Below are 11,422 nucleotides of genomic sequence, written 5' to 3'. Positions count from 1 at the left end.
CCAGAAAATAAGTGATCTGGAAGCTGTTAGGCTTACTTACAGCAGCGGCCCTTTCTGCACCTGCATGAACTCCAGGACACATTTACGAACAGTGTTTGTTGCTGTTTGTGTTGCAGCTTTGATTCTTCTTGTAATTTGGTTTAAAACAACAACAACAACAACAACAACAACAAAAAAAACCTACAATTTTCATGTGCTGAGTTTACAATGAAAGTAATTTTACCTAAAGTGTCAATAACAGGGAATTTAAAATTGTTATAATGGGTCAATTGGCCAAAAGTTGCCATGATAGATAATATGATGCTTAGTGTATATATTTTTTATGTATTTAAGAAGCTGAAGTTGAACACTATAAACGCTAAAAACAAAATCTAGACCGTTGGGAAGTTTAATTCCATTTGCATTAACACAGCAAAAATGGTCAAAAATAGAAAAGTGAGGTGGCTACAAATGGCCAGCATAGAGCCCAGAGGGTTAATGTGTAAAATGTATAAAAATATTATTGATTACAAGGTAATTGTCAGGGCTCTGTGTGCGGGCAGGTGGAGAATGTGGATCCAAGTGCAGAACTCAAATACTAACTTGAAACTCAAAACCACAGCTTTATTGCTGGCACCAATAAAACAGGAACCAAACATGAAACCACTAACTGGAACACACAGGCAGGATCTGAGGGTACGACGCAACAGGGAGCACAGGAAAACACAGGGCTTACATACACAGGGGAGTAATTAGGAAATGGGCAACAGGAGGGAGACACAGCTGGGAGAAAATAGGCTAACGAGACAGGAGAAAGGTAAAACTGAACACATTGACATGAGACATGAACTTTCAGAATAAAACAGGAAACTAACAGACACAGAGAACCAGACAGGACACTGAACTTGGCAGGCAGACTCACGAGCAGACACAATGGACAGACAGAGGGAACACAGGCAGGCATGAAACAAACACACTAACACATAGCAAACCTAAACAAAAGACAAGGCAGAATAAACAAGAATATAAAGAAACACACAACACCGAGTCCTCAGACTCAGGACCACGACAGTAATACATTACTGTTAATAGCAACAAGCTTTTTATTTTGAAGTATGGACATGGAAACAAGTGAACAACATTTTGAAATAATTTTAATTGGATTTTGTACACTGAAAAAAAATAACAAGACATAAAGAAACCAAACAGCCAGTGCCTTCATCTGTCCGTTACATGTCAAACATCGCATTGACCCGTAGTCAGCACATGCTTTTAAAAAGAGCTCCATGTCCTCTGCAAACTGAAAAACAAAGAGGAAGAAGTCCCTTGTTCCAGTGTCTCCTTCCTCCGACATGTCTCTTAACCCTCTGCTGGTCCTCTTTATTTAAGGACAGATATTTTGGCATTGTTACGTGTCCACAGAAAAGTGCCTTATTTTGAACAACCTGCTGCACAGCAGGAGGCAGATCTTCAACAACTGCTGGCTCCTGTGTCGGGCAAACGGGGATATAAACTTAGCTATTCTCTGATGCAGGACAGTTATTTTAACAGTGAGTCAAGTCTCACTAACCATGTAATTACACTAGTGTTTAAAGTGAACACTGGCCTGACTGACTTCCTGGAACTTGTGCTTTTATTAGTCTGAAAATGGGCACATGTTGTGCTTCCTCTCTGTGCAAGAAGCTTAACAGAAAATGTTGATATTGTTAATGTGTCTAAACCTTGACACAACATAGTGCAGAAGTCAAAATATAAATTCAATATGAAACATATTTAACAACTTTCAAAAGATTCAAGACTCCATTGCTCTAAAATGAAACAGAATACTTACTACGGTATAATCAAATGGTGCATCCAGTGCCACTGTCACGACGTACAAGGTGGACTCATGCGCAGGACTCCGGGGATGATGTACACAAGAGAATTTATTACAGAACAATGTCCAATGAGTGTATAAACACAGATACGGGGCAGTGCTATGTACAAAAGGTGAGGGGGGCAGGGCTCCGGGGAAGATCCAGGGGAACACGCTCGTCTCTCTCCACACAATCCAGACACGAATCCACTCGCACACCAGGAAAACAGTCCAGGGAATCTGTACACAAAGAGACGCTTGTTAAATGCTGAACACACACTGCATGGGAAAATACTTGCTGGGGTGCTCGACTTTCACTGACGCAATTCTCACAACGATCCAGCGAAGAACAGCCGTTGCTTCCCGTCTTAAATACCACACTGATGAGGCACAGGTGTTTCTTCCTCCGAGGGCGTGAACCCATAATGAGTTCAGCCCTGGTGAGAGAGAGAGAGAGAGAGGGGGAGACAGCTGATCAGCGACCAGTTGAACCCCCACAAAAAACACAAATTTCATTGTTTTGAAGCTTAAATTAAGTTTGTATGAATCTCAAGAAACAGAAGAGAAAAATAACAATTAGCATGAAGCTCCCACAGTCAGTTCCAAAGTCTTGGTCTGGAAAATCCTGTATTACATTGAAAATAAAGACTCATTAATAAAATCCCTTCAAAAAAGACTGGCATAATTAATGTCACCATACACTCAAACTACCTGCAAGTCAAAGCTATTTTCACTGACCACTGCCCGGGAGAGAAGTTAACAGCATCATGACGGGGGTCAAATGTTAATTGCTAATAGCACCAACTTTAAGCCTGAGGACACGACCTCGACGCAAAATGAAAAAGTACAGTCACGTGCTCACAGTTGGTCAGTGTGTTACACACAGCAGTTTCAGCTTTATTTTCAGGTTGGCATAATTTATAAACTAACATTTAATGTTAGTGTTTTATGTTAAACTAGAACATTGTGAAGAGCCTACTTATGTCTGAAACAGCTAAAGACAGCATCACTGACTTGATCAGAGTGTGAAGATGAGACAAAGAATCAAATGGTGATGCATCAGGCTGATATAGTTTATAAGCATGTGAATGCACTCTATGTGTGAACACTCGAGATCAACAGAACATGATGCACTTAACCTGGAACGCTGAACAGGTTCCTGAAAACTGGAACAAACCAAAAGTGCTTATAAACATGTGACCTCATGGCCACTCATGCCTTTGTGTTTATTGGGTCAAGAAAGAGGATTTCTCTTTTACGTGGCTTCAGTACCTAAAAGACAGTTACTCATGACTTCAAACTTTGTCATTGCGAGTGATCATAAACAGACTTTTGAACACGTGTCACAAAAGTTTGACTACATCTCAGACACAGCAAATTTCTAACAGTTTGTATGTGTCAAAAAACTAAGACTTACACGCCGCTGGAAATGTTGCAGGCTTTGCACAGGTTTCTCATCACTCCAAGCTGAAGTAATTAGGGCAAACTGTACATGGAACGACCCCAGAGCTTTATGTCACGTATTCTGGAAACTACAAAGCAATGTTACCTTTAGCTTGGTGAGTTCGTCAAACAGACGGTCTTCTGTGACACTGCTAAGCTGCTAAGAACTGAAAATGGATTCTTCACACTACCTACAGAAAACGGTATGCTTTGACTTACAGTCTAAATTACTTTAAAACACTGAATAACTGTAAATAAGTTTTTGCAATCACTCACTTGGAAAAACCCCACGGCTTATCATTTCCAGGTGAACAGAGTTCCACAAACCTTCACTGTCATGCTCAGCATCAAAGTCTTCAGGGGGGGGGGGGCTTTGAGGTCACTCACTATAATAAATGGACTCATTAGGAACATGCACGTAACATACTCCATGAACTATAAACACAAATGTGCATAACACTTACCTACCAAGCTGAACACCCCTTTTCTGTGTAAGTCCATGACTACCACAGGGGGGTGAAATCCACAGTTTATGCAGGTCTACATGTGATCTGTGTCAGTCACAGCCTCAAAATGGCAATAAGCATGAAATACGGTACGGATTGAGTCAATGATCCTTTACATGGTTCTGTAATATAATACAATATAATAACAATAGGGCAAAGAAGACTGTGATTAGGCACCAACACAACATTTTCATACACACAAAAGCATTTTTAAAGAAATCTTCAGGTGAATCTTCTGTGGTTTTGGTTACCTGGGGTGTTTGTACTCTTCTGTTTCATGGTTCATGTTCCTATGTTCTGTGTCCCCCAGTCTGTGTTAAGGTTGTGGGTTATGTCATTACATGTATGTGCTTCCTGTTTTACTTTGAAGATCCGTGTCTGATCTCAGTATGTTCAGTTTACTTTTCCCCTGTCTCGTCAGGTCAGATTACTCCCAGCTGTGCCCTCCTTTTGTGTCTCATTCCCTTGTTATCCTTTCTGTGTATTTAAACCTCGTGTCTGCCTCTGTTAAGTGCTGGTTTGTCTGTGTTGTTCCCCTTGGTCTCCCGGCTTATGTCCTCGTACCGCCCTGCATCTTGGTTTCTGGTTAGTTTTTTCCAGTTTAGGTTTTCTTAGTTCATGCTCACCCTCGCCGTTTCTGTTTGTATCCACCTTTTCACCTGCACCAGAGCTGCTGCATTTTGGGTCCTCCTTTCCTCCAACACCACACGGCTCGCCTCGGCAGCCGTGACAGTCTCAGCTTCACAAAGACGTAGGACTTAAATTTGAGCACAACCGTAGAATAACTGCCGATCTCAGGGAAGAGCTCGAAAATAGCAGGAAAGACAACGCAGAACTCATGAAAACTGTGGAAAATAATCGGCGCCTACTTAAAGTAGGTTCGGATCTTGCCACAGCGGCCATTGTTGTTCCTGCAGCTTGCTGGGCCATCTCAAAGCTTTTCGGATGAAGTAAATGATCCCACAGAGCGGGGATCACTCATCAACGATTGTGGTAATTGTAGATGTGGGCCAGTTACCCTTTAAAAACAGAAATGTTTTCGGGCCACAGTCCACCTTCATCCTGGCGTTGAAGGAAAAGGGAGTTTTTCCTGCTCATAGGGGATCATTTGACTGTTGGGGTTAAATTTTTGGAATTCATTTAATTGGCTTGAACTGAAAGACCTAAAAATTCAGGTGAGGGTTTTACATAGTGGAGAGCACTACATTTGTTAACTGCACTTTTTTGTATTTGTAGTTTTTGTAGTGCTTCCTACTACAAAAACTACAAATAAAAACCTAGCAGTTAGCAGCAAATCAAAAAAAAAAGAAAAAAGAAAATCCACTACTGCTCTGTGTGTTTACTTCAATGAACAATTGTATGTTTTTGTGGTAGATTATAGATTGTCCAAATATGTCAGAGTTTTTAAATTAGCACTGCATGAGATTTGCTGTGGCACAGATCAGTTCGTGTGTTGATCTGAGTCCTGTGATTTCCAGTCGTGATTTATTCCCAAGACAAAATCAAATCGTCCTCTGCTGCCGTGTTGTTGCACAATAAAAATGATGGAGGTGTCAGCCCTAGTTATTGTCTCAGATATGATGCTCATCTTATCCTATCTGATCTGTGTCTGTTGGATATGCATATCCACATAATTATGGATTATAGTGTGGATGCTGTAGGCACTATTGAGTTCCTGTTTCTCTTTCTACTTTATTTGTATTATTCAAGTTGCTTCCGTACGCTTTTTGGACTTGAACTACTAAAATTTTTGTGCGATTTTCACCATTCAAATTTCACAATATTCCGCTATTTCTGGAGATGGGTGCTATGACTTCTGGTAGTTATGACTATTATATTTCTTAAAATATTAAGCTTTTTATGCAATTTTGTCCCATTTAAATGAATGGGAAATTTTTAAAAGTTCTGCCAAAACTTGCTGGTTTTTGAAACTTAACTATTCCTCATACTTTCACGTAAAAACTCCATTCAAACTTTAAAATGTTCTCAAATTATTGGGCTATTCATGTATGATTCAGCTTTTTCATATCTTTTACTGTTTTTATGTAATTATGGTAATTTCTACCAAATAATATTTCTGCTAAATCATAGTAGCTGATTAGCTGACATGTGGATCCGAAGATCCACATTAGCCTACCTGGGGTTGAAAGTCTTGATAAATGCACGGCGTTTCGGCGGGTATACCGGCTTCCGCCAGTGTGACGCTTATTTTGAGCGATTAAAAAAATAATAGAATATAATTTTATTTTTATATTTCAATATCAAAATAATCTTCCAATTTAGAGCTACAAGTTAAAAAAGAACTAACATAAATAAAATACACTATAGCTAAATACTCCTAATTTATTTTCCCAAAACACGCGGAGCCGCACTATAAGGACTAAAGAGCCGCAGGTTGCTGTCTGTTAATGTCTGTAATATAAGTTCCGCCAGCAGAGGGCCCCGTGTCTTACGCATCAGTAGCCGACACCTCGCTAGCAGAAGAGTGGTGCCGAGCTGGTGCACCGAGTAGTTCCTGTTACTTGTTTGTCTGTTTTTACAGGTAAGCTCGGTTCCAAATAATACATATGTGATAGACAACAGAAGCAATCGAAAAGCTACAGAGCCAGTTCACGAGTTTAAGGGTTGATAACGATGAACCACCACCAGCTGTTGCTAAAAGCACCTTTGTTAGATAGCAAAGTATTTACATATAATTCTCCCGTTCATTGATCTGAGCATGCGCAGAATGATCCACAGCACTCCTTTGATCTTCTCAAACGATCATCGTGACGTCACGGTCGACATCACGTTCTCTGCCACACCCACCAAGACCTTAAATAGAGGATCTTGTTTAACAGTTTACATCAGAAAGAGCCAGTTGTTTTAGACAAAGCTACCCTTTGCATTTAAATCATTCAGAGATTTAACTTTTTGACACTTTTGAGCTTTAAACCTTTAAAGAAATGTCACAGGGAAGTGGAGATCAGTCAGACCCACTGCAGCGTACGAGAGATGAACTCAGGCATGAAAACGCACAACTCAGGGAAGGAAACGCACGACTCAGTGAAATGTGCATAGAATTCAGTCACAATGTCACACAACGCAGTCTAGAAAACACACGACTCAGTCGAGAAAACGCACAACTCCTGTTCATTGATCTGAGCATGCGCAGAATGATCCACAGCGCTCATTTTATCTTCTCAAAGGATCATCGTGACGTCACGGTCGACATCCCATTCTCTGCCACACCCACCAAGGGTTAGGGTTAAATAGAGGAGCTCCTTTAACAGTTTGGACAAAGCTAACTTTTGCATTTAAATACTTCAGAGAACGTATTTAACTTTTTTGACATTTGTTCGAGCTTTAAACCTTTAAAGGAATTGACGGAAGGGCACCACCAGGAGTGGAACCTGCGGCTTAATTTGACTCAACACGGGAAACCTCACCCGGCCCGGACACGGAAAGGATTGACAGATTGATAGCTCTTTCTCGATTCTGTGGGTGGTGGTGCATGCCCGTTCTTAGTTGGTGGAGCGATTTGTCTGGTTAATTCCGATAACGAACGAGACTCCGACATGCTAACTAGTTACTCGACCCCGTGCGGTCCGAGTCCAACTTCTTAGAGGGACAAGTGGCGTTCAGCCACACGAGATTGAGCAATAACAGGTCTGTGATGCCCTTAGATGTCCGGGGCTGCACGCGCGCCACACTGAGTGGATCAGCGTGTGTCTACCCTTCGCCGAGAGGCGTGGGTAACCCGTTGAACCCCACTCGTGATAGGGATTGGGGATTGCAATTATTTCCCATGAACGAGGAATTCCCAGTAAGCGCGGGTCATAAGCTCGCGTTGATTAAGTCCCTGCCCTTTGTACACACCGCCCGTCGCTACTACCGATTGGATGGTTTAGTGAGGTCCTCGGATCGGCCCCTGGCGGAGCGCCGAGAAGACGATCAAACTTGACTATTTAAAGAAATGTCACAGGGAACATTGAATAATCCATCTGGAAGCAGAGATCAGTCAGACCCACTGCAGCGTACGACATTTGAAGTTCTACGTGGTGTTATTAGACAAACCGCAGACCTCGTTGAATTTAACACACAACTCGGTCAAGAAAACACACCAGTCTGTCAGGGTCCTGAGTTGGAGTGACCCAGGGTCCCCGAGCAGTTATGAACTATATTGTGTTATGTATTTGTTATTCTATGCTTCTGTTTGGTGTTCCACTTATTGTGTGTGTAGACAAGGTGTCTGTATGTGTGCGTATATGTGTGTGGATGTCAAGCACCTGCAGGCCTGATGGGTGTGGTCCCACTAGAGGATTGGCCACGCCTGAAGCCCCACACACACCTGCTGCTGATCAGGCTCGTCGGGGAGCTATTTAAGAATCCGATTGAGCTCCCACCAACGCAGGATCATTGTGTGGGACTTCCTGTCAGTTCTCGAGCTGGTCTGTTTGTGAGTGTGAGCTTACCAGTGTAATTGAGGTTGCTAACGAGTTGGGAACACACGGGAATGTATTGTTGTGTATCAGTTTCGTCACTGTAAATAAACGCACTGTTTGCACACAAAGCTCCGCACCTGGGTCCTCATTCCCCTTCATCCCCACGGTCTGTGCTAAATACCGTATTTCTGCTAAATCATACTATTTCTGCTTAATTATAGTCTTTTTGTTAAATTATTCTATTTCTGTTACTTTATAGGATTTGTGATGAATACAGTATTTCTACAAAATCATAGTATTTTTGCTACTTTTAAATTTTTGTGCTAAGTACCCTATTTCTGCTAAAACATACTATTTCTGCTTAATTATAGTTGTTTTTGTTAAATTATTCTATTTCTGTTACTTTATAGGATTTGTGCTAAATATAGGATTTCTACTAAATTAAAGTATTTCTACCAAATCATAGTATTTCTGCTACTTTTTAATGCCTGTGTAAAATACTGTATTTCTGCTGAATAATAGTATTCCTGCTAAATCATAGCATTTCTGCTACTTTAAAATTTTTGTGCTAAATACCGTATTTCTGCTGAAACATACTATTTCTGCTTAATTATAGTGTTTTTGTTAAATTATTCTTATTCTGTTTCCTTAATAGGATTTGTGCTAAATATAGTATTTCTGCTAAATTAAAGTATTTCTACAAAATCATAGTATTCCTGCTAAATCATAGCATTTCTGCTACTTTAAAATTTTTGTGCTAAATACCGTATTTCTGCTGAAACATACTATTTCTGCTTAATTATAGTGTTTTTATTAAATTATTCTATTTCTGTTACACTTTATAGGATTTGTGCTAAATATAGTATTTCTACTTAATACAGTATTTCTGCTAAATCATGGAATTTCTGCTACTTTAAAATTTTTGTGCTAAATACCCTATTTCTGCTAAATCATACTATTTCTGCTTAATTATAGTGTTTCTGTTAAATTATACTATTTCTGTTACTTTATAGGATTTGTGCTAAATATAGTATTTCTACTAAATTAAAGTATTTCGACCAAATCATAGCATTTCTGCTACTTTTATATTTTTGTGCTTAATACCGTATTTCTGCTAAATCATACTACTTCTGCGTAATTATAGTTTCTGCCAAATCATAGCATTTCAGCTACTTTATAGGATTTTTGCTAAATATAGCATTTCTGCTAAATCATAGAATTTCTGCTATTTTTTAATTTTTGTGCTAAATACCGTATTTCTGCTAAATTATACTATTTCTGTTACTTTGTAGGATTTGTGCTAAATATAGTATTTCTGCTTAATTATAGTGTTTCTGCTAAATCATAGTATTTCTGCTACTTTAAAGGATTTGTGCTAAATACCGTATTTCTGCTAAATCATAGTATTTCAACCAAATCATAGTATTTCTGCCAAATAATAGTATTTCTGCTAAGTTATTACGTTTGTCTTAAGTCACAAAATTTTTCCTAACATTTTATGTTAACGCTCCATGTCATGACTTTGCAGACAGCCTGTGTCTCTTTCTGTGTGAGCTCTGACTGAGCAAGGGATGCAGCTGCATTGACAGGAACAACTACACAGCCTGATGAAGCAGACAGAAGCAGCAGCTCTGATTGGTGGATTCAAATTGAGCAAATCCAGGCTGTTTGACTGCCATAGATACAGCTGAAAACATAAAGCTGAAAATAGCTGAAGAAGCTGAAGTCAGTATTTGAAAAAGTTTTTGAACTTCTAATAACTTTACAGAAGCACCTCTTTGTGTGTGTGTGTTTATAATTTTGTGTTTCTGCCGGGTGTTCTTTCTTGTTTTTCTAAAGTTTGTGCCACTTTGCCTTAGTAGCGCAACAAGTAATTTTGAGTGAATTTTACCTTTGGTTAGCTTTTCCAGCTGGGAATATTGATTTTCCAATATTCCTGCTAAGTTACTTCTTTCCTACTCTATGAGGACTGGCACATTCAAATCGACATCTCAGGGCCTGCACGACTTCCCAGGAGCCAATCGTTTGTGAGGGCAGTATTGTGGAAATGACACAGTCTTCACCAGTGGGGATAGTTACAAAGCTTTCTTCGTTATGAATTAGTGATACATGTTTTTATTGAACATTTGAAGATAAAAAATTAAAAAAAACTCTTGTAGAGGACATGAAGTCAGAGATAGAAACGACAAGGAGCAGGTGCATCTAGTACAGGTAGAGCTGCTGCAAAAACCCACTGAGCCCAGCAGCCAGCGTAACAAATTCTGGATTTTTGGCTTTTAGTTAGCAGTTAGCATTAGCAGCACATGCTGCGCACTGTGACTCACAGACATGGTCCCAGGTCAGCCCTGACTTTGTGTTACACTAATCCTAAAGTAGTAATGGTATTTCTAACCACTGATATACCACAACTTTATCCTTTCAACAGCTTCTGAAAGTTAGGGGACCTAGTGTTGCAGCCCCTGGCCAGTGTTGCCAACTCCTCGGTTAGGAAAATCGCTATTGGCTTTCCTAAAAGTCTCTAGAAGTTGCTAAAAGACACCATCGCCTAATTTTTCCACGTTGTAGGTGAGAAAAAAAAAGAAGAGACATAAAGTGAGTAAAAAATGCCCTAAATGCATTTAGAAGTGACTTAGAACTACAAATTAAATTTTTTTTAGTGATTATTGGTTTTTATTTGGGTTTTTTTTTATGTCACAATTCCATCCCTACTCCTTCATCTGTGTTGGACCGGCAAAAGTGACCCGAAATAGGCACTCTGGTGGAGTTACTTTGTGTGTGTGTGTGTTTTTAAACCTTGTGATCCACAAAACAACATAAGAGTAAAGGAAGAATTGACTGTGTTACAGTCAGTGTGGGAGCAGCGGCTTCGCTCATGCGCGGTTCATTTGCAGTTTGGACGCACAGGTGGGAACTAGTGATGGGATTTCCGGCTCTTTTTAGAGAACCGGCTTTTTCGGCTCGGCTCACTAAAAAGAGCCGGCTCTTTTGGCTCCCAACCGGCTCTTCAGGTTGTTTTGTTGCTTTAAATAATTTATTATTAACAATAATATAAAATTATGCACAAAAGGAGTTACTAATGGTAAACAAAAAAGTGGTTTTATTTATATATGTTTATATATAAATATATGTGGTGGCCCCTAGAGACAAAACACGTACAAACTCCAAAACACATTTTTAGCGTTAACTGAACTTCCAAAACAGAGCTACCTAGATCA

General features: G+C 39.8%; 1 long non-coding RNA gene and 1 pseudogene across 1 annotated transcript; one reads left to right on the top strand and one right to left on the bottom strand.

Moving 5' to 3' along the window:
* Positions 1-1,144: 1,144 nt before the first annotated feature.
* LOC146571650 (uncharacterized) lies at positions 1,145-2,454 on the bottom strand. Its single transcript, XR_014893256.1, has 3 exons — positions 2,157-2,454; positions 1,811-2,074; positions 1,145-1,466 (listed from the first exon to the last, which is right to left on the bottom strand). It is a non-coding gene; the product is annotated as an uncharacterized LOC146571650 (long non-coding RNA).
* Positions 2,455-7,050: 4,596 nt separating this feature from the next.
* On the top strand, positions 7,051-7,767 carry LOC146571649 (18S ribosomal RNA; annotated as a pseudogene; the record flags this gene model as incomplete).
* Positions 7,768-11,422: the final 3,655 nt, after the last annotated feature.

Source organism: Mchenga conophoros, linkage group LG7, assembly GCF_057382185.1.
Source record: "Mchenga conophoros isolate Kocher_MC1m ecotype Shallow Benthic linkage group LG7, M_conophoros_male_GT1.1, whole genome shotgun sequence".
Taxonomy (NCBI): Eukaryota; Metazoa; Chordata; class Actinopteri; order Cichliformes; family Cichlidae; genus Mchenga; species Mchenga conophoros.
Note: the sequence above shows the minus strand (reverse complement) of the source record. Positions and strands in the feature narration are given on the sequence as shown.